This window comes from Sarcophilus harrisii, chromosome 1 (genome assembly GCF_902635505.1).
Source record: "Sarcophilus harrisii chromosome 1, mSarHar1.11, whole genome shotgun sequence".
NCBI classification, from domain to species: domain Eukaryota; kingdom Metazoa; phylum Chordata; class Mammalia; order Dasyuromorphia; family Dasyuridae; genus Sarcophilus; species Sarcophilus harrisii.
The window spans coordinates 181,617,448-181,640,409 of record NC_045426.1 but is presented as its reverse complement, the minus strand read 5'-3'; the positions used below and the strand labels follow the sequence as shown (position 1 = coordinate 181,640,409).

The window sequence follows — 22,962 nt, the reverse complement described above, 5'->3', positions numbered from 1 at the left end:
ATAGGCTATAATGCTTTCTGGAAATTGCAAAGCTCTTTTACTGACCACAAGATTCCCACAAAAGGAAAAGACTATCTTTTCAATTTTATCTTTGTTGTTCTATCATAGCTAGAAGTGGAAAACCACTGCTTCTGAAGAACTAAAGGTGATTAATCGGCCACAGAAGACAATGTAAAGTGACATGATAGGTGTGAGCATTACAATATACAGCCACTAAGGAATGCTGAAGAAATAAAGGAATCAGGAAACTATAAAACGAAGAGATCAGCTAATACATGGCACTAGAGAGGGATGACAGTTGGATAGCTGGAGTATTCCACTGGTTCTATCAAGAGAAAGCAAAGAAAATTTCCAAAATTCTTAAGTGGTTGTTGAAATTTTGGGAGAATAAGAATTACCACAGTTTAGGCAAATATAGATGAACTATTCCCAGCCTCACTGGAGAGTTGGCCTGAATCAGTAAAATCACTGAATCATTTGACTATAAATAAATAAAAAATGTTGTAACTTATCTAGGATCATATCAAAAGCAGTAGAAGGTTCCATATTTATGCTTGTAGGAGAAAACTGAAGTGCATTGGTCAGATAGCAAGTAGGGCTCTTATCATGTGGCAGTGGTGAATGGGTTGAAACATTTTTCTAATAGTGGCACTCATGTAGTTGTTCACTAGACCTAAGATTCTTTGTTTACTCTAAAGAAATGTGATATAAAAGCAAACCTGAATTTGATTGATTGATTGAATGACATTGAAAGGTAGTTCTGAATAGTTCTATAGAGGGAGTATGAACGTTCTAGAGGAGATGGGATTTCAGTGGCTTTTTACAGTGTGTGGTATCTTATTTGAATCAGTGCTTTCAGCTCTGATCATGTTCTATTATAGTCCATATAACGTGGCTCTAAGTCTATAACCAATACTTTGAGAAAATAAAATGAATTTGACAGGTTTTCCTTTGGTAGACTGGCATATGCCTCACCAACTTAGGATGTAATAAAAGGGGATGCTTTTGGTGGTTCTATATATTATGAAAGAAACACAGACTCAAGATTATAAGGAAAGAGGAAATGCATGAATTCTACTGATTTTTTAAAAGCCATAGTCAATACTTTATTCAGATTAAATTATCCCTGAAAAAAAATAAGGGAGTTTAGTGGTAAATAGACCAAAAAATATAGGGTACCTTTTGAGACAACATAACATTCTACAAAACTCTTTATGGAAAAATAATGCCTCCCAACTGGTTCACATACATGAATGCTGCCTCCTGACTCACACACATTAGTGCTACCTCCTGACACCATAGTCACTTTTCTATATGAATCACCAAATCTTTCTTATCTCCAAGGTTAGGACCCATTGACACTATTCTTATTTACAAACCATGCACAATTTTGCAATATCGTCTATGCTACTATTGTTCAAGATTTATTACCTTGTATCAGGTTTGTCTCTGAACTCTGGTTTTTGAGGGGAGGGAGCTATCAATCCAGTATCCATTCATCTTTCCTAACTCAGAGAGTATTTCTTCATCTCTTTCCTCATGCCCACACAGAGAAAGATTCTGGTTGGAGGATCCTGTAAGATGGAAGTTATTGTAAGCTTGGTTATCATATCATTTCTCAATGAAAATTGCAGCACTTAATAAATGTGTTTTTTTTTAATTCATCCAATCATTCACTAATTTAAAAAAAATCATTTGAAAATCAACTCAAATTCCGTGGCATATCCTCTGAGGTAACTATACTGTCACCATAGCAGAGATAGCAATTCTGGCTTCAATGAATGAAGAAAGATGATTCTTTTCACTCTAAGAAATCTCGCAAAAATCCAACCAACTCCTCTAGATACTCAGTCTATTGACCATAGGAGTATGTCAATTTTAATATCCAAATATATAAATGGATCTTTGATCTCAGGGACATAGCCTTCAATGATGCAGATCACTATCCATCCATCCATACCTGGTCCTGCTTATGTAATTGTCGTCCATGTCTTTCCAGAAATTTGCTGTATGGGGTCTATCCAACATATTGGAGGTCTTCCTCACTTTCTCTTGATGTAGTGATCCTATTAATAGACTATTTATGAATAGCCAAATTAGAATGAAATGGTATTCTGTTATGAAAACCAAATAAAATGTCATATTAGATTAGTATTAGACTAGTGGGTCTAATTGTTCTGCAAAGCTCCTTATTTTCGTCAATGGAATTCAGACTACAAATTCTTTACTTTAGTCAATCAGAGCTACTACAATCATATCTAGTACAAGCTAGACATATTTACCTACATGACTTTTGCTTATGCCATTCCAGATATCTAAATCCTACTTCTAACCTCAACTGTTTCTTTGGAAATTCTATATATCCTTTGAAATGTCACTATCTGATCAAAAGTGATCTTTTCTTCCTGATATTACACAACATTCTGTACAGCTCTTGTACCCTTTTCTTATTTTATTTTGCAAGGTAGGTATTTCTATATATGTACTTGCCCTATTTAGTCTTTAAACTTCCTACAAGCATGGGAAGGGAGGGAAGAGAATAAGTATATCTTATTTACTGTATGCCAGACAATGTGCAAAGTGCTTTTTATAAATTTTTATTTGCTCCTAACAACTCTGAGATATAGGTACTAATATTATCCTCATTTTATAGTTGAGGAAACTGAGGCAGACAGGATTGAATGACTTGCTCAGAGTCATATTAAGTATCTGAGGTTGGATTTGAATTTGTCATCCTGACAACAGGCCCTAGGTTCTATTCACACTAATCAAGGACAGTATTTTCAATTTCTTTTAACCTCTTATCAATCCCTAGCAAAATGCTTTGTATATAATAGGCAAATGGAACAGGGGAAAATGAACTCTGGACAAGTGAAATGTTATTGTCACTTGCATTTATATAATACTTTATCCTTTAAGAAGAAAATACATCCATAAGATCAAGTGCATAGAGAAAATTTTATCCAAGAGTCCGTGAAATATTTTGATCTCTGATGTAACCAGTTTAAGATCACCCACAAAGAACATCTTAGAGAACTTGGCAGAGGAAATTGAGAATTTAACTGTCTACAGGGAATGTCTCTTCTATTTCAACTCTGCTCTGGATCTCCTGATATTGGCAAGCAGATAATTTGTTTTATGTCCTATCAGATAATAATAACTAGGGCATTCATCAATAAGGTTTATAGTAGCTATGAATTTCTAAGAATCTTGAATAATTTTGATGTATCTATAGGAGACATCTTTTTGGAAGAGAGCTTTTAAGGCACGCTTTTACTTTAGTAAACCAAATGCAACATTAAGATTATTCATTCCTTATATCTCTATCTATCTCCATCTATATCTCTGGAAAAACTATGGCCTATTATTGTGAAAGATTATTTGAAAAAATTCTGCTTACTCCATCACTAATAGTCTTATCTAGGAAGTCCTTGATGTGTTCATTGATTATTTTCATTAAAATTTATTAAAGATATACTAAATAAAATTGATATATGAATTTAAAAACTCAACTATTCCACACAGGGATTTTGTAGAACACTTTTCTTTCTTCATATCCTGTACACATAGGAGGAACCATCACCATGTACTCTCAGAGATAAGGCAAGAATCAACCATATTATTACTAACTGAGGCTAATTTTATCCTCAACATCCTGGGGCTACTTAACTACAATCCAGTTATCCGCTTGTGGCACTAACCAATAACAGGAAAGAATATCCATAGCAAATCCATTGTACTAAGTCTGTGTGATGCCAAAAACAATTCAGAGATTTTTGGTCCCTTCATAATGATCAGATATCTCTGAGATGTCAACATTTGAAGAGCTAAAAAGCTTTTGGTCATTTCCTTGGTAAATATGCTGAAACTGAAGGATCAAATAACTTGTTCAATTTATAATGTCTTATTACAAATTTTTAATTTTTTACAAATGAATTATTAAAGTCACAAGTGATAGTGGCTCCCTTTGAAGAATTATTTAACACCTTCCTTTAGAAATCAGCTTAATTCAGCACTTAAAAGATAGTAAAAAAAAATTCCACAAAAGCTTGTGTGATCTCTGTATATGGATTCACCATCTATATACCTGAAGTGTCGAGTTGTATGGATGGTGAATACAATGGAAAGTTTGCCAGGTAATTTCAGGTAAGCTATATGACATGACTTATGGTCAATAAATAGGAGAAGCTATAAGAAACATAGAATGGTTAGCCAATACACCAAACGGCAAAAGATCTCCTGGTCTGAAACATAGGTATCAAAAATGAGTTTCTATTCACATAAGAGAATCAAGAAGACACATTATAGTTCTAGCTGAGCTGCCTTACTCTTGGAGGAAGCTCTAAATAAATCAACTTTTTAATCTTTAAAATAAGAATTATCATGCCTTGGATATTGTCAAGATTATTGGGGATTATTTTGAGAGAAGAGAGACCTCTAATTTTATCTGGAAACTATGGTAGTATAAATGTATGTACTCCTGTGTGTCTAAGGAAATATTTTTTAAATAAAAATCAGAATGAGAGAAAGTATCTAACTTGGAGTTATAAAATCTAGGTTTGAATTCTGGCTTTTCCATTTGTCTTTTTTGGCCTTGGTCTTTGTCTCTAAGAGTGTATAAAGTATTTTAAGTCAGTTATAACTGTAAAGTGCCATCCAAACTGTCCAAAGATCAAATTGATTGTCTTCTGAATCAGTTTATTTCTTACCACTGAAGGTCTTCAAGATGATTACTAAATTGTGGGGATTGGAAGTGGAAATACTGCTATTTAAATGAAAAATGGTGGAGAAAAGAATAGCAACAAAAATTATCAATATTTCATAAAGAAGTTTAACTGAACCAAAGAAATTATCAAAGGATACTATATGGAACTTGATAACATAATAACAGAATTCGTGTGAAAAATTAAAATATTTAGACTATCAAAGGAATTAGGTAGAGGCAAAAAGAGGAAATAGCATTTCTAGACCTCCAACTATATTATAAAGTTGGAATAGTCAAAACCATTTGGAATTGTTTAATAAATAGAGAAGTAGAGCATGAAATAGTCTAGATAAGGAAGAATCAGAAACAATGGGACTCAATAAATCTGTGATTGAAAAACAGGAAAATATAAATACATAGGAAAGAACTCCTCAGTTAATTAAAACTGCCTGGAAAACTAGAAAGTCCTCTGACAGAAATTAGGCTTAGACAAACATCTTAAACACCATATCCACAGTACATTTAAATAATAACCTTAATATTAAAATCAGACTATAAAAAATTCAGAAGTTGTTTCACAGCTATGGGTAGGACATATATTCTTACCCAAACAATGGATAGAGGCAATTACAAAAGATAAAAAAAGATAACTGTGGTTACATGGAATGTGAAAAGCTTTTTCACAAACCAAATTAATGACCTGGAGATGAGAAGAGAAGCAGATGAATGGGGGGAAAACTCTTTGTATCAAATTTTTCTGAGAAGGATTTTGTATCCTATATTATTTATTAACAAGTAACTTCTCTCTGTGTGTATATATTTGTATGTAAACAGGGATTACTATATCTATACTAAAGTCATTCTCAAATAGCTAAGTGATCAAAGGATATGCATAAACAGTTCCTAAAGAATAAATTACAAACCATTAACAACGTTATGGAAGAATTTTCTACATAATTAATATTAAGAGAAATGTATGTCATAATAACCCTGGGTTTTATCTCATGCTCTATAAATAGGCAAAGATGACAAAAGATGGAATATATTAAAGTTAAAAGGAAGGATTATAGGAAGGTAGGGGATGTAAGTGCTTTGTTAGTGGAATTGAGAGCCATGCAAACATTTTGGAAATAAATTTGGAATTATTAAAACTAAGTAAGTAAAATATCTATATCATTTTATTCAGACAGTCCACTAGTAAGCTAATATACCAAGAAGGCTGCTAATAAGAAGAAAGTTCTTGGTTATAGCAACATTTGTTGTAATATCAAAGAGTTGTAAACAAAAGCTATCCATTGAGTAGAGAATAACTATGTCAATTATGGTACATAAATAGAATAGAATACTACTCTACTCTAAGAAATAATTACCATAGAGAAAAACAGAAACATCTATATGAATTGATACAAAGTGAAGTAAGCAGAGACAAGAAAACAATATACAGCAATGTTAATGAAAAAAAAAAAAAACAACCACACACACAAAAATCAAAAATGAATGTTGTAAAATTTTTAAAAAAGAAAAAACTTAATTTAAAAGAAGAGACACTAAAAACCTTTTTCCAGAGGTAGAAGGTCCACAAGTATGGTATATTTCACATATTTTCAGATTTCAGATTTTATGCTGATAGTTTTACTTCTTTTTTTGCCTTTAAAAATATTATAGAGAGTATCTTGCTACAAGGAGGAGAGAGTGTTGCAATAGGGAAAATGGTGATGATACAAAAAGAAAAACAAAAGACATTAATTAAAAATTCATTTTGTATTAAAAACAAAAAGCTTAACTGGTAAAATAATCATCATAACAAGAAGACTGAAAGGGCCTAGAAACTGTTTCAGTCAACAACACTTGATCTCCTTGCCTCATAAAGCAGCAGTATTTAGAAAAACAAATCTCCAAAAATCCTAGCAAGAAATCCAATTAAGAAAAGTCATCCTTTTGTCACCTTGGGATAAAACTGGATGAAAGTCAACAAATAGAAGAAAAATGTCAAAGATCTGTAAAGATTTTTTCCCCCATAAATAGCCACAAAACAATTGTGTTTGATTTCTAACATCACAGACCTATGATGTGCTGGTCAATGAGTTGGAAATAGTACTGGATGAAACAAAGATGTGATGAATAGTTCTCTTAAACTAAATGTGAGGAAAGGAAATTGATACTAGAGAAAAAAATGACTTTGGTTACATTGAGGATCAGTTTACAAAATGTATAAAAGAGGGAAGGATACAAAAGATATGAGAAAAATCTTGTACTTTATTTTTTTTAATGAGTAAGAATAACTACTGGCTCATGTTTGCTTTCCTGTTTTTAAAAAAATAGTTGAGACTAATCTATTTGTGCATTGAGGCATCCTTGATGAAGGTTCAAGAGGCTGGCTTTGGCAAAAATATTTTACTTTGACTACATTTTTATAGTCACTTAATTTACTGAAAAGTCTAGGGAGCATATGATATTGCTATGCTTCTTTGAAGACTATTACAAAACCATTTGATTTGGCAGAGCTGAAAATCTGCCTTAAAGGCTTTCCTCCAACAGATTGTCTCTCACACATATTTTGAAATCACAAGAAATAATGTTAATTCCTCAAAATACATTACAGAAATAATTTTTCCACTTCTTTCTAATCAAGTATCTTGAGGGTTTTTTTTGCTACTTTCATCAAAGAAATTCAGCCAAAAGTCCAAATGGCATAGAGATTCTTTATCAGTTAAGAGCTTCAATGTGTGTGTCTGTGTGTGTGTCTGTGTATGTCTGTGTCTGTGTATGTGTTAAAATTATTTTAAATGTTTCAAGCCTCAAAATATGGCCAAGCATCTTAAATGATATCCATAATTACTCAAAAGTATTTGGACTAATTCTCTACACTGGAAAAACCAAGTGGATGTAGAATGTCTATTGTAAGACTATGATATTGAGTTGGATGGACAACTCATAAATTTGTCACTATATGGGTCCTGGAGATACAATGCAAAGAGAGAATAAGCCATACTTAGAATTGAATGAGAAGAAGAAGAATAGATTGTCTTTGGCAAATTATGAAGTTCTTTTAATGATCCCAATCTTCTCCTTTAATAAAATTCCCAACAATATTCTTCCAGTGATGCTATATGGCAATGATTCATGGAATGTCAATATATAAGAAATTAAAGTTGTGTCATCACTAAAGCAATAGAGAGTTTCATATCAGATAAGGAGAGGTTATAATACATTACAGATGAAGAAATATATGGGAAAACTGGTACAAAAAAAGAATTCAAAGAAATATATTATTGGGAAAAAATCACATCAGATAATGAATGTAAGACTTAACTAACAGTCAATATGCATGCTACGCTGGTAACTAACACCATAAGAACTAGATAATAATGGGGGCAGCTAGCTGATGTAGTAGATAGAGCACCAGCCCTGAAATCAGAAGGATATGAGTTCAAATCACTTCCTGGATATGTGACACGGAGCAAGTTATTTAACCCTAATTTCCTTAGCAAAAAAAAAAAAAAAAAAAAAAGTTTCTAATAATTTGGGTGGGATACCTTTGGAGAATTTAGAGAATTTAGGGAGGACATGGACAAGAATCACACAAGATGGACATTAATGGGTGGGTTACAAAATCCATGGAAGGGATATGCCAGGGAACATATATTCATTTAAATATCAAGGTATTATATCAGCCATTTTACATTATAATATACTCTTCCTGAGAGTAACCAATGTATCTAAGATTGGTCTGCTCATAAGTTTGTCAACAACAACAACAAAAACCCAAAAGTCTCAGAATTCTTAAAAAACTGGAACATTAGGGAGCCACAAAAGATTTTGTAATGAAAGAATAGTGTGATCAAAGTGAGGTTATTAGGTATTGCTTTAGCATTGACATGAAGGATGAATTGCAGAAGATATAGTATCCTCTATCAAAATAATCTATTGGAGAAGAAATAAAGACCTAAAAAAAAGACAGTTAAGATGGTAAAATTGATATAGTTTGATAACTGATTAGATGCAGATGTGACAATAGAGAAGATTCAAAGATCATTCCAAGAGTATGAGCCTGCATCCCTAGGACAATGTCTTCTATCAATAGAAATATAAAATTAAAGGGATAAAAAATTCCATTTTGAATATGTTGAGTTTGATGAATTGGTGGGACATCTATTCAGAGATATTGTAGCTAGTATGTAGTTGGAAATGCAGTACTAGAAAGCAGAGGAGAAGACAATGTTGAAATTACAGATTTAGAAGTCATTTGTATAAAGACAATAATTGAAACCATAGGAGAAGATGAACAAGGATGAGAATGTGGGATAAGATACAACTGGAACTTTGGGAAACATCTATTCTTTAAGATGCTAGAGAAAGATGATGAGCTATCAAAAAAGGCAGAAAGTGATCAGAAATGTATAAAGGGATTCATGAAAATACATCACAGAAACCAAGGAAAGAGAGGCTAAATTTTATTATATTTATATATATGCATATATATATATATAATCACATATATTTATTCACTATTTTACCAAGATGACTATGTTAGCTTTAGCAGCACAAACACCTATAATCATACCTCCCTCCAATTCTACTTCCAGTGTCACCTCCCATTCCTCCCCAATGCACAGGGTAGTCTATTCTTTTTGTCCCTTAGAAAGTACACAGGAATACAGGATATAAAGTAAAAATAAGTCAGTAGGAAGCTGATGATCCTTCTGTCATTCTAAAATGTAATTCTTTGTCCTCTAAAATCTTAGTTGACTAGAGCAGGCCTAATGAAATTGGGAAGAAATCTTGTAACCCAGGAATAGGAAGAAGTTATCTCTACATCCCTTAAAGATCTCATACAAACACATTATTTTTTTTTCAGGGAGTCATTGGATTTCAAAAAAAAACCCTCTAGATTTCTTTATTTCAACCCTCAGCCTTAATTATCATTTTTGAGATTTGTAAGACACATAATTTTCCCTTTATTTAAACCTTTCTTTTTCTAGCAGGATTTCAGTTTTTGTAATTCAATGAAAGCCTGTACATGTAAAAAAATTAAATTATTGGTTAGAAAGTTATTCTTGCCATGTTTCCAAGAATCTAAGACATGTAAATTTAAAACAAAACAAAACACACTGTGATTTGCTTAGACAAAATGGCCTCCGTGGGGAAAAAGAGGTTCAAATTCAACTATGAGTTTAAAGCGTCTACACTGGGAAAATTATTTTTTCTTCTTTCTGTTCACTAAATATCTTTACGGTTTTAAAGTGATTTAGCTTTTTTAATATCTCCAATATTGTTCCTAATAATACATCCATATATTTCACATTTGAAATTATTTGTTTCATTTCTTTTCCAATAATCCTATAAAGTTAATGTTATTGACATATTAAGGAGATGAAGAAATTAAGACAAAATCGTTGTTTGCAAAGGGACTTCAATGTCACACTTAATAAGTGTTTTATACTTATTCCAATGGTAGAGAATGAATGAGTCAAGTTGGAGGGAAAGGTTCATTTTTGCCTACTTAGGAAGAACAGAATGCTGTGGTAGATGGAGACTTGGATGCTAATTAAAGTTTCACCATTAACTATCTGGGAGATGGACACAGTTGAACACTAAATTGAATTTGACAAGTCAGTTTCACAGATACAAATTAATGAAGAGTTTCCTCTCAGGAAAACTCTCTACTCCTGGGCTTTCATAGCACTGCTCTAAGCTACATATCTGACAGCTTCTCTCAGTCTCTTTTGTTGGATCTTCATCCACAGTATCCATCATAACAATTGGAGTACTATAGGGTTTATTCCTAAATCCTCTATATATTCTCCCTCTTGGTTACATGGACTTCATGAGTCAATGCAGACAATTCCCAGATGTATATATGCAGCCCAAAACCTTCTCCTCAATTCTACTCCTACATCATCAACTGCCTATTGAACATTTCAAATTAGATGTTCCAAAAATTTTTCATAACTCTCCTTTATTATATTAGGAAGATTGTAAAGATCCCCTGTCAGAATAAGATACCAGATGCTGAGATCCTTTCTCAAACTAAACTGCCAAGCATTCAAACTCTACTGCAGAAAGCACAACTGTTAAAAAAAAAAAAGCACATTATTTGAATGCTAGATGTATGCTTGACAAAGACTATTTTATGGAAAACTCACACAGGGCAAATGCTCACAAGGTGGCCAGAAAAAGTGATACAAGGACACTCTCAAGGTCTCTCTTAAGAACTTTAGAACTGAGTATATGATATGAGAGACCCTGGCACAGGACCACTCAGCATGGCATGCCCTCATCAGAGAAGGTGCTGTGCTCTATGAGCAAAGCAGAATTGAATTAGCTCAGGAGAAATGCAATATGCACAAAGTTAGAGGAGTCACCCCAAATTTTCATAAGGATTATTTGTATCTGACCTGTGGCAGAGCATTCCGAGCTCAAATTGGTCTGATCAACCACAGTCACACACATTAATCTGACTCTAAAAATGATGTCATTTTGATCCTCTCTGAGAATGGACAACAACCAACCATCCATATAACCAATCAGTTGTCAAATCTTGCCTTTCTCTAACTCCACAAAATCTCTTCCATTTGACCTTTTCTCATTAAGCAGTATCAGATCATTTTCCTGCTCAGTCAACTCTAGTGCCTCCCTACTGAATCTTAGATAAAAATGTTTGGCTTTTAAAGCTTTCATGACTTGACCAGAAGTCCAACTTACAACATTTTATATGGTTCTCCTTTATTGCACTCCATTATTCAGTCCCCAGTACTCTTTCCCTGTTCCTCACACATGGTACTCCATCTTTTATCTATGTCTGTACTTTGCACTATCTGTCTCCTATTCCTGGAATGTTCTCCCTCCACTATTAGTTCATAGATTCTTTATCTTCTTCCAAGAATCAGTTTAAGTACCACCTTCTCCATAAAGTTTTGCTTTGTCTGGCAACTGTTAATGCCTTCTATCACTAGCTACCTTATATTTCTTTTGCATTTATTCTGCTCATATTTATTTTGGAAATACTAATATATACATATATATTTCAGATAAAATATATTCATTGAAAGTAGGAACTTTTTTTTGCATCCTTAGAACTTAAGACATTGCTTGATATATAAATGTTTGTTAGTTGATGAGTGATGATTCTTAAATTGTAATACAATTAAGTACACAAGGTTGTACTATTAGACACATTTTTGGAAGTAGTGAAAACATGCCACAAAAGAAGTGACTGCTGACTTGTAGCACCAGAAAGACCACTTTCCTGATTATGGAGAAAGCTACTAGACTAGGGAATAGGGCAAAAAAAAATCTATTTCTAATGATTCTTGTGCTCAGTATCTGGCAAAACAAAGAATTGTTTAACTCATTGCTAGTGCTGAAAGAGATTCATTGTAGAATACCAGCTGAACAGGAATTCTATGTAAATGGTAAAATTCTCCAGATGATTTTTTTATTGCATTTAATCACATGCAATTATGGAGCCTCTTGAAAGAGAACTAAGATCACTCAAATGAATTGACATAAACTTTTATACAGATAAGACCAAGTGGATGATGAAGAAAATTAGAGAGAGCATTCAGCACAATTCCAACTGCTGTTGTCACTTCCTCCTTTCCTGGTCTTTCTCCATCATGCTTAGAAATTTCTTCATCCTAAAAGACCATTCTACTTCAAAATTTTACACCTTAAAGTTCCTCCCATCTCTATGGCTTCTCCTTCTGATCAGCTGGTTTCAAACAGAACCATCATTTTAGGAATATAACCAGACCAGCCACAATTTCATTCTTCTTTAAGCTACATTTTTAACTAGCCAGGACTTTTTCTACAAAACTCCCACACTAGGTATCTTCATTTCTTCTCTTTCTCCCTACCCTTTTTAACTTTCTTTGGACATATTGCCTTCCCCATTAGAATAGTAAGCTCCTTGATGGCAGGGATTGTTTTTCTCACTTTTGTCTTTCCAGGACTTAGCAGAGTCAGTTACATAGTAACTTTACAATGTAGTAATTACAATGTAGTAATACTTACTACATTGATTTGACTTGACTAGACTCAAATGGATATGTGTTCTCATAGATTTAGAAATTCCTCTAATATACACATTGCAACTAATGTATGTCTAATCATCATGTGGAATAGTCTCTCATAACCTTTCATAAATTCATCAAAGGGAGTCTACCAATGTGCTGGAGTTTTTCCTCATTTTGTACTAATACCACAAAGGAATCAATGAATCCCTCCTGCTATTCATTTATTATCTCTTCTCCTTCTCTTTACCCTTGCCATGTGATTAAATGACTTTTTTTTTTTTTTACTGTGAATTTCCCTGGTGGAATTTTTTGAGAGTTCCTAATTGGTCATATGTTACAGCCTATCCTGCTCACATTCAAAAGTGAACCTCTCTGTTGCCTTCTGTCTTACATCCATTTTCAGTTTTTCAGAGACCATTGTATTTTGTGTCTTGATGTCATACAGAAAAAGTGTTAAGATATGGGTGCTAACAATATGAGCCTTTGTTTCCTTGAGAAGATTGAAGGTCATTGATGGAAATTGGCAAGTTCTCAAATATGATCAAGTTTCTTTTTCCTCCTTTTGTCCATCTTTGGTTCAAATTCATTGTCCAATTGCATTGTATTCATGAATATATATGTATATATACCCACAAAATATATATATGCATATGTATTATTTATATGTATTAGTGTGTTTTACATGTATGTACATGTACAATTACATACATAACCAGCACTGGTGGATAAACTCTATAGATTATTTATTCAAATGCATGTCACAATTGTGGTAGGATACATTCTTCATCATCCACTTGGTCTTCTCTATATAGATGTTTATGTCAACTCATTTGAGTGATTTTAGTTCTCTTCCAAAAGACTCCATAATTGCTTGTGATTAAATGCAATTTAAAAAGCCATCATCTAGAGAATCTCACCATCTATATAGAATTACTATTCAGTTGGTACTCTACACAGATCTCTGTCAACACTAGCAAATACTTTTGGATGGCATATATTTCCCTGTTTTATGCAACACGTGGTATTTAAGATCATTGCATTGACAAAATGATTTCTAAAAGAAGGAAGAAGGAAGGAAACAAATATTTAATAAGTACATTATGACAGGTGCCATGCTAAGCACTTTGCAAGTATTATTTCATTTGATTCTCACAACAACTTTGCTATTATTATTCACATTTTACAATTGAGGAATCTTATAGAGATTAAGTGATGTACTTAGGGGTGCATGTTGCTCTTCAGTCATTTCACCTCTCTGATTTTTTTTCATGACCCCATTTGGGGGTTTTCATGGCAAAGATACTCAAGTAGTTTGTCATTTCTTTCTGCAGCTTATTTTATAGATGAAGGAACCCAGGCAAACAGGGTTCGATGAATTGCCAAGGATCACACAGCTAGTAAGTATTTAAGGCTGGATTTGAATTCAGGGAACTAGGTGGCACACTGGATAGAGCACTGTGCTTGAAATAAGAAAACTCATCTTCATGAGTTCATGATTATATTCATAAAACAAAAATAAAGAAAGAAATGACAAACTATTTCACCATTTTTACCAAGAAAAGTCCAAAACAGGGTCACAAAGAGTCAGCCATGATTGAAATGGCTCAACAACAAACACCTTCCTGACTCCAAGCCTAGAACTCTATCCATTGGGCCATTTAGCTGCCCTTACTTAGGGACACAGAACTAGTAAATGACTGAGGCCAAATCAAGATCTAGCACCCACCCGGTTGCCTCTGAAACTATAGCTCTCAAGGAATATTGCATGATTTTGAAGTACAGATGAATTCTATCTTATTGGAAAAGAGCCTTCAGTATAACATTTTGCTCTATTACATCAAATGTTATTTTTTGTAATAAAAAATAAGTTCAATGAAATCTTATATTCTCTATATTCTTTCATTCAAGTAAAAATTGTGAAATCAGTGCTCTATTTTTTGTTTGTTTGGTTTTTTTGGAGAGTAACTTGGATTAAGTGACTTGCCCAGGGTCACACAGCTAGTAAGTTTCAAAAGTCTGAGTCAAAATTCAAATTCAAGTCCTTCTGACTCCAGAGCTATTGCTCCATCCACTGTACCACCTATCTGCCCCAATTCAATGCATTATTAAATAACACTTGCAAAAACTTGTTTGCCAACATAGAAAACCAAAATGGCCCTTAAAGTATTAGTTTCTTTCATTGATCCACTTTTTTTAGTTTTTAAAATAATATTTTATTTTTCAAAATACATGAAAAGATAGTTTTCAACATTTATCTTTGCAAAACCTTGTATTCCCAGTTTTCTCTCTTTCCCCATTCCCTTCCCCTAGACAACAAGAAGTCCAATATAGGTTAAACATGTGCAATTCTTTTAAACATATTTCCATATGTAATCAGATCAAAAGGGGAAAAAACACACAAGCAGTCAAACAACAACCAAAAAAATGTGAAAATATTATGCTTTGATTATTAATGCACTTTGCCAAAGTTCAGTTGGATATATTGCAAATTCCCTGGATCCTTAGGTCCATCAACTGCCTTTTCTAATTCTTAGTATTTAGTGGTGTAGTAGAAAAAACACTGGATTTGAAATCAAAATGATTAGGTGATTCTTAAGGTCTATTCCAACTCAGTAACTTGATGTTTCTATGAGCTACCTTCCAATTCCTGACTGGCATTTCTGAGTTAGTGATTGAGAGAGTAAAGCAGGATCAAGCTACTTCTACCCAAAGGAAACTGAACAGATTTCCATGATGCACTCAGGGCAGTAGCATGGATGTATATTCCTTAGTTTCCTCATCTTTTTTCTTTCCCCCTTGACAGACATGTAAAAAAGACCTAGTCAGCACCTAAATAATCAACTAACATTTGTTAAGTGCTACCATATGCCAGACATTGCTAGACATTGGGGCTACAGAGTCAAAAATTAAAGTGTCCTCAAAGAACTTTCATTCTGTCAAGGGAAACATATACATAAAGGTATATCCAGAGACATGAAGAGGGATGGGGAGAGGATCACTATCATCTGAAAAAGATTTCTTGATCTTTGCAAGACATTGATCTTTGAGTTGAATTTTTAAAGAAGAAAGGGACTCTAAGGGGCAGAGGTAAGGAGGGAATTCATTACAGGTGGGGGACAGGCAGTATAAAGATTCTGGGCTAAGAATTTGTTTAGGGAACTATCCCCAAATTTTTACTTCATGTGCATTCTCTGCATGAATATCTGTCATTAAATATGTCACCCAATGATTATATATTTCAAAGGAATAGCCAAAATTGGGAGAAAAGACTACTGACAGGATCTGATGTCAAATCTTACCAATTAATGTCAGGTCCTACCAAGGAAGTCAAATTCCTCTGGAGAAAGTTAAAAAGACCTTCAATTAAAGTCTACAGGAACTGAACCTCTTATTTCTTATTTAAATTATTTTGGTTTCATAATGACTCCCAAATATCCAGACAGTCATCAAGGTCTGAGAAGCCATCAAGTAGTTAATTTTCAAACATAACTATGTTAATTTTTATTGGTTGCATTTTACTTTAATCGTAGCATGGCTAAAACTCCATTGAGATAAATACCTTCCTTTATGTGAATACCCTAGAGGATAGTAGCAATGAAACATTTATCACAGAAACAAACACATATAGACAATCACAAAACAATTACAGTATTAAAATGCCTGTCAATGGCCAGCCCAATATAATACTACATCAGACTTTGAGGGAAGAGCATGAATCAGAACAATCCAAATCTGGAGAAAGAGAGAGAGACACAGAGAGGGGGGGGGAGAGAGAGAGAGAGAGAGAGAGAGAGAGAGAGAGAGAGAGAATGCTCCTCAACTGCTGTTCATTAAACTCTTGACATTTTGATAATAATCTGATTCTATGATCTATATTCAAAAATCAACATCTGAGTTATTCAAGCACATTGTCAAAACCATAGTATATGTATCTATTTTTCTATTTAACCCATAAATTTAATCCATTAATTATTAGCTTTACATTCTCAATGTAGCACAGTATATGCACATAGGACTTGCTTACTGACTGAATGAGTCAGAGTTTTGCGGGTCATTTATTTCAATAATGGGAAGTAACATTGTTGGAGTTGGCTTCTCATCTAGTCTCCCTCACCCCATGTAATGATTCTGTGCTCATTTATCATATTTCTTTTTCTGATGCTAGGTAGGTTGAAGTCTTTAAAAAAAACAAACAAAAGCCCTACAGTCCCTTCTCCATTACAAATGATTAGAGTCCTAGTTCAGAATCCAAATATGTCTTCTCTTACAAATATAAAAGAAGACATGGAATTCATAATACTGGATCTACATTTCTTTTTCTGTGCCCCCTCTTCCCAAGAAGACTAGGCTGTGCCTTAATTTCTCCTCCATAGTTAAATGCTTTCTTAGGAAAATACTACATCTCTTCCTAGATGCTCAAGATTTTTTGGTCAAATGGTACTAAGACATAACCAAACTTCCTTCTTTATTTAACTTCTGACTGATTATCTTACTTGTGTATTAGTCATTCCCTGGATTGCCTCTTTCTCTTTTTGTCTGCCTCTTTCAAGGACTTACATAGCCCACCAGCATTTCTAGTAGAAGAGACATAGGGAAAAAGAATAGGTGAAATGAAAGACTTAGACTTTCTTTGAGAATAGTTCTGAAAAAATACGTAGTGGAAAAAGAAATGAAAATTATTAGCTAAAATAAAGTTTTTGGGTTACTCCTCATGATTACAAAAAGTTGGCTATGTAAAGATCTACAATGAAAGTTCTTTTAATAGTCTAGAGACTAGGTCTGTGATTCGCTTAATTCAGGGAATTCCTAGGTGAGGAAACTCTGATCAATACAGATAGACATCTCCTAGTAAACTTATAGTCTTAGAGAGCTTTTGGGTACATTGAAAGATAAAGTTACTTACCCAGGTTCCCTCAGTTCATATCTGTCCAAAGTACAGTATGAATTCCTGATGGAGGTAAAGACAGACTTCTTTATATCTGTAGTTATCCTTATTGAGTATAACTTTCCACTTCAATAACCTATCCACTTCATCCACTTCAATAACCTATCAAGATCTTAGATACTATGTCAAAGACTGAACTTATTATCTCTCTTCCAAGCTCCTTCTTAACATTCCCTGTGTTGTCAGCATAACCATCTTGTTTCCAGCTCCCACACACTCAAAGTTATAACTCTGATGTATCTTTAATTATACTTTCCCATTTATCTTACATATCAACTTATCATTAAGACCTTTCAATATTTCCTTGGCAATATTAAATTCCACCCTCTTTCTCTCTGCTTTCACACCTACAACCCTAGTCTAGGGCTCCATTATCACAATTCAAGCACTAACTCAGGTTCTTAACTCATTATTCTGACTCAAGACTATTTTCTGTCAAATACAGTTGCCAGTGTAATCTTCTTTAAACTCTGTTTTCCTCACTGAAATCTCCTATACATTTTTAATTTCAAATCAGCAAACATATATGATTTTGGTAATAGCCATACTCCCTCCATGAATTACAGATTTCAACTGCTTTATCATTTACTAAGTGATCTTTGAGAATTACTGTGGCAAATATGGTGATAATGAGTTTCTCCAAATTGAGCTAGAGTGGTTCTTAGACAACCAATGTTCATTCTATCACTGTGGTAGTAGCAGCTTTTTGGCTCCTGCTTTAGCCTTAGTTGCATGGAATAGAGCAGAGGGCTGAATCTAGGGGGAAAAGTGTGCTATTGACCAAGGATTGACAGGATCACGACTATTCATTTTCTCTTATAGATCATCTGATGTATTTCCCAAGCTTCATTTTGCATGAAAAACCTTTTTTCCTCAGCTTTTCTTTTCTCCATATTAAAAAATACTTTTGCTTTATTTTGCCATTTCAATTTAATTGACATTTAATTTGCCATTATTTTGCCATTGATTGACACTAAACTGCCATTCATGGAAAAAGTGATGATGATAATGATGATGATGATGATGATGATAAATAATAATAGCTAGTCTTTATATAGTACTGTAAGGTTTGAACAAGAGCCTAATATCTCATTTGATCCCTATGAGACAGGCACTATTATTAACCCCTTTTTACAAATGAGAAAACAGGCTGAGAAAGGTTAAATAATTTGTCCAGTCTCTAATAGCTAATGAGTACCTGAGGGAGGATTTGAACTCAGTTCTTCTTGACTCCAGGGCTATTCTCTATTATGCCACCTGGCTGACATAGACACTTTTGGTCAAATAGTGTCTTTTTCATTTCATTATTTTTATTTTTCAATACATAAAACCAATGCACTAATGAAAATCATTGTAATTAAAATTTATATTGTACTTAAGATTTGCAGAAGATGAAGATCTATCTTTTTTGTTCTACGATCACTTCAGTGCAACAAATTAGAATAAGTCTCCTTCATTTTGTGTGATTTTGAGGAACTTTTCCTCTTAACCCAGTATAGACTCTGAAGAGGTGCCTGTGATAGCTCATTAATCATTTCCCCAGTAATCTGTATTACATTCAAACTTGTTTTTGAAGTAGTACTTTGTAAAACTGGACTATTAGGAAAGCAACCAACACAATGAGTTAGTCTTTGAACTAAGATGGGAACATGACTAAATGGAACCTGGTGTTAATGGAATTAGCATCAGTAAGTTATAATTATTTGAGAAAAAGTATGATCATCAGACAATCAGGAAGACCTGAACCCAAGTCCTGAGTTCAGCCCTGCCTCTAACACATAATAGTTGGGCAAGGCAACTAAATTTCTCAGTACACTAAACAATTTTCTAAAACTATAAATTCCATATGAGTTGCTGATCTGCATTAACTCAAAGAAGTTTTCCTAGTGGGAATTTTTCACACTGGTGAAAACATTGATCTGTAATAGAAAAAGGAGTTAAAGAAATGTTTGATGCACTTTAAGGTACAACCAGAGATTCCTTTAAATAATGACTAAACAAATTTTAGAAAATTCAAACAACCAAAAAGACAGAGTAGAACATTTTCCAGCTGAGGGCAACTTAGAAGCTCAGCAGAAAAGGTCTATGGAACCAGAGTGGGAGGCCTGCAAACAGTTCCAGTGCAGACCCACTCTGGCCCTGACCCCAGGCCTGGCCCTGACCCCAGCACCAACGAGTTAGGACCTCTGAATCAGCAGTGCTGAAGCTTCTGGATCTTTCAGAATGGGGACACCAGGGAGGACTCAGAAGGTCAGTGAAGAGGGTCTGAGGCAATGGGGTGGGAGTCTGGTGTGCAATCCCAATGCTGGTGGGGTCATTGGAGCCCCATCTGTATTACAGCTACAGTGGGATGGGGACACATCCAATAGCTCCAGGGCACAAAAGAGTGCTTGCAGTCAAATTCCTAAAAGGATTTCTGGAAACAGATGCACAAAACTCCTGGAGCTTGGGACAGTGCATCACCCATCCTGAAAACAGAACCCTGCATTAACAAAGAGTTAAAAGCACAGTAATAGGTTAGGAAAATGAGCAGAAAACAAACAAACAAAAAAAAACGTTTCTGACGATTGAAAGTTATTATGGTGACAAGAAGGATTAAAACACACACTCAGAAGATAGTAGCAAAGTCAAAGCTCCTACATCCAAAACCTCCAAGAAAAATAGGAATTGGGTTCAGGCCATGGAAGAACTCAAAAGGGTCTTTGAAAATCAAGTAAGAGAGATAGAGGAAAAATCAGGGAAAGAATTGAAAGAGGTACAAAAGGAAATACAAAAAGCTAATGAGGAGAAGAATGCCTTAAAAAGCAAAATTGACCAATTGGGAAAGAAAGTACAAAAGCTCACTGAGGAAAATAATTCTTAAAAAATAGAATGTAGCTAATGGGAACTAATGACTTTATGAGAAATCAAGATACAATAAAGCAAAAGCAAAAAAATGGGAAAAATAGAAAAAATGTAAAATATCTCATTGGAAAAACAACTGGCCTAGAAAATAGATTGAGGAGAGATAATTTAAAAATTATTGGTCTATCTAAAAGTCATAATCAAAAAAAAAAAGAGGCTAGACAGCATCTTTCAAGAAATTATCAAGGAAAACTTGATATTCTAAAGGTAAAATAGGAATTGAAAAAAATCCACCAATTACTACCTAAAAGAGATCACAAAATAAAAACTTCCAGGAATATTATAGCCAATGGAATACCCAGGTCAAAGAGAAAATATTGCAACCATCCAAAAAGAAAAAATTCAAATATAGTGGAGCTACAGTCAGACTAACACAAAATTAAGCAGCTTCTACATTAAAGAACTGAAGGGCTTGAAATATGATATTCCAGGGAGCAAAGAATCTAGGATTACAACCAAGAACCACTTACCCAGGAAAATTGAGTGTAATCCTTCAAAGAAAAAGGTGGTCATTCAATGAAATGGAGGATTTTCAAGCATTTGTGATGAAAAGATCAGGGCTGAATGGAAAACTTGATTTTCAAACATAGGACTTTGGAGAAGCATACAGAGATAATCAGGAAAGTGATATCATAAGGGACTTAATAAGATTTATCTATTTCTATTCCTACAAGGGAGAATGATACTTGTAATTCTTTAGAATGTTTTCATTATTGTAACAGTTAGAAGGAGTATATATAAACAGAGGCTACAGATGTGAATTGAATGTAAAAGGGTAAATTTTTTTTAAATAATGAAAATAAGGGGTGAAAGAAGAATGTACACAGAGAAAGGAAAAGGGAGAAGTGGAATGGTGCAAATTATCTGCCATTAAAAAAAGGAAGACAAAACTTTTACAATGAAGGGGGAGAGAGGGAAGAGAGGTGAGTGAGTGAACCTTACTCTCATCAGAATTAGCTCAAATAGGAAATAATATACATACTTAATAGGGGTATAACATATCCTGTAGGAAAATAAGAGGGGAATGGGATAAGGGAAGTGGGGAGGGTAATAAAATAGAGGGCATTTGAAGGGGAGGGAGTGGTCAGTAGCAAAACACTTTTGAGGAGGGACAGGGTAAAAGGAGAGAGAGAATAAATAGGGAAAAATACAATTAGTAATAGCAATTGTTAAAAAAAAATTTTAAGCAAGTTTTTCTCATGAAATATTATTGTTCTCTGGGAAATGATGAGCAAGATGCTCTCAGAAAAAAAAAAAAAAAAAAAACAACTGTAATGCCCTCTATGGAAAGACAAAATGAAATATCCTGTATACAAAGTAAGAGCAATGTTCCAGGATGACCAGCTGTAAATGACTTTGTTATTCTCAGTAGTACAATCATCCACAACTACTTTGAAGAACTTATTGAAGCATTCTCTATTTCTCTTTCTAGCTCTCTATTTTTAACTTAATTTTTCTTGAGAGTTTTAATTTTCATTAGGTTGGGAGATCTATGTTTTCTTTCACATCTTGACTTTAATGGAAATGTTTTGCATAACTTCATATGTGGTTTCTTAATTGTGGGTGTGCATAAGGGAGAAAACCTAGAACTCAAAAATCTTAAAAATAAAAAAATTGTTTTGAATGTAATTGAGGGAGTCAAATTAATCATTCAATTTAAATAAATAAATGCTTGACTCAAGGTATGTAATTTTAGAATACACCAATTGCATAGAACCTAACATATCCTAAATTTTTTTCAAGAATTTTCTTAGAGTAGGGTTTTTTCGGTCTTTTACTGACTATAAAGATTTCGTCTTTGAGACTTTAAAATAAAAAAAGAACGTACTCTTAACTTTGTATTTAGGGAAAATATTGCTGGTGCAAATATTGAAGTTTGACCTATCACTTTGCCCTCCCTCTTCCCTCCTCCTTCAATCTCTTTAAATAATAATTTCTCAGAGTCTCAAATGCCAAGTTCTGGCCAGAGTTTCTGTATAAATGTTTTTGATGAGTAATGCTGAATGCAGAAGTCATTCATAATTGTGGATAAATTGACTTCTCTACTCTTAGGAGTTACTAAGTGATACTAGTATGAGGCATGGGCAGGTTACCAAAGTGACTTCTGGAGACTGAGAAAGCAGAATCATCTCACATCCTGATGCCAAAAAATATGCCAAATAATAATAAAGATGAAATAATTATCTTTGGCCTCACAAATAGGCCAGGCCATCAATCAATGGCTTTTATTGATTACATCAAGCTAATGATAGAGCTTTTTTTAAAACTATTCATATATTAAAAGGCAAATGGCTCACATATTAAGCACCATAGTGTAGGTGATAGAGACCTGGCCTCCAAAAGACCAAGATTCAAGTTCTGCTTCTGATACAACTAGCTGTTTCTCTCAA

At 33.8% G+C, this 22,962-nt stretch overlaps 1 long non-coding RNA gene across 2 annotated transcripts in view; it reads right to left on the bottom strand.

Annotated features, from left to right (window-relative positions):
• Nucleotides 1–22,962, bottom strand: part of LOC116423414 — a 52,762-nt gene that overhangs the window by 9,916 nt on the left and 19,884 nt on the right. For both annotated transcript variants that reach the window (XR_004234024.1, XR_004234025.1), the window contains 2 exons: nucleotides 1,961–2,077; nucleotides 1,432–1,574 (listed from right to left, as the gene is read on the bottom strand). This is a non-coding gene — a long non-coding RNA (uncharacterized LOC116423414). The remainder of the gene's footprint in view (nucleotides 1–1,431; nucleotides 1,575–1,960; nucleotides 2,078–22,962) is intronic.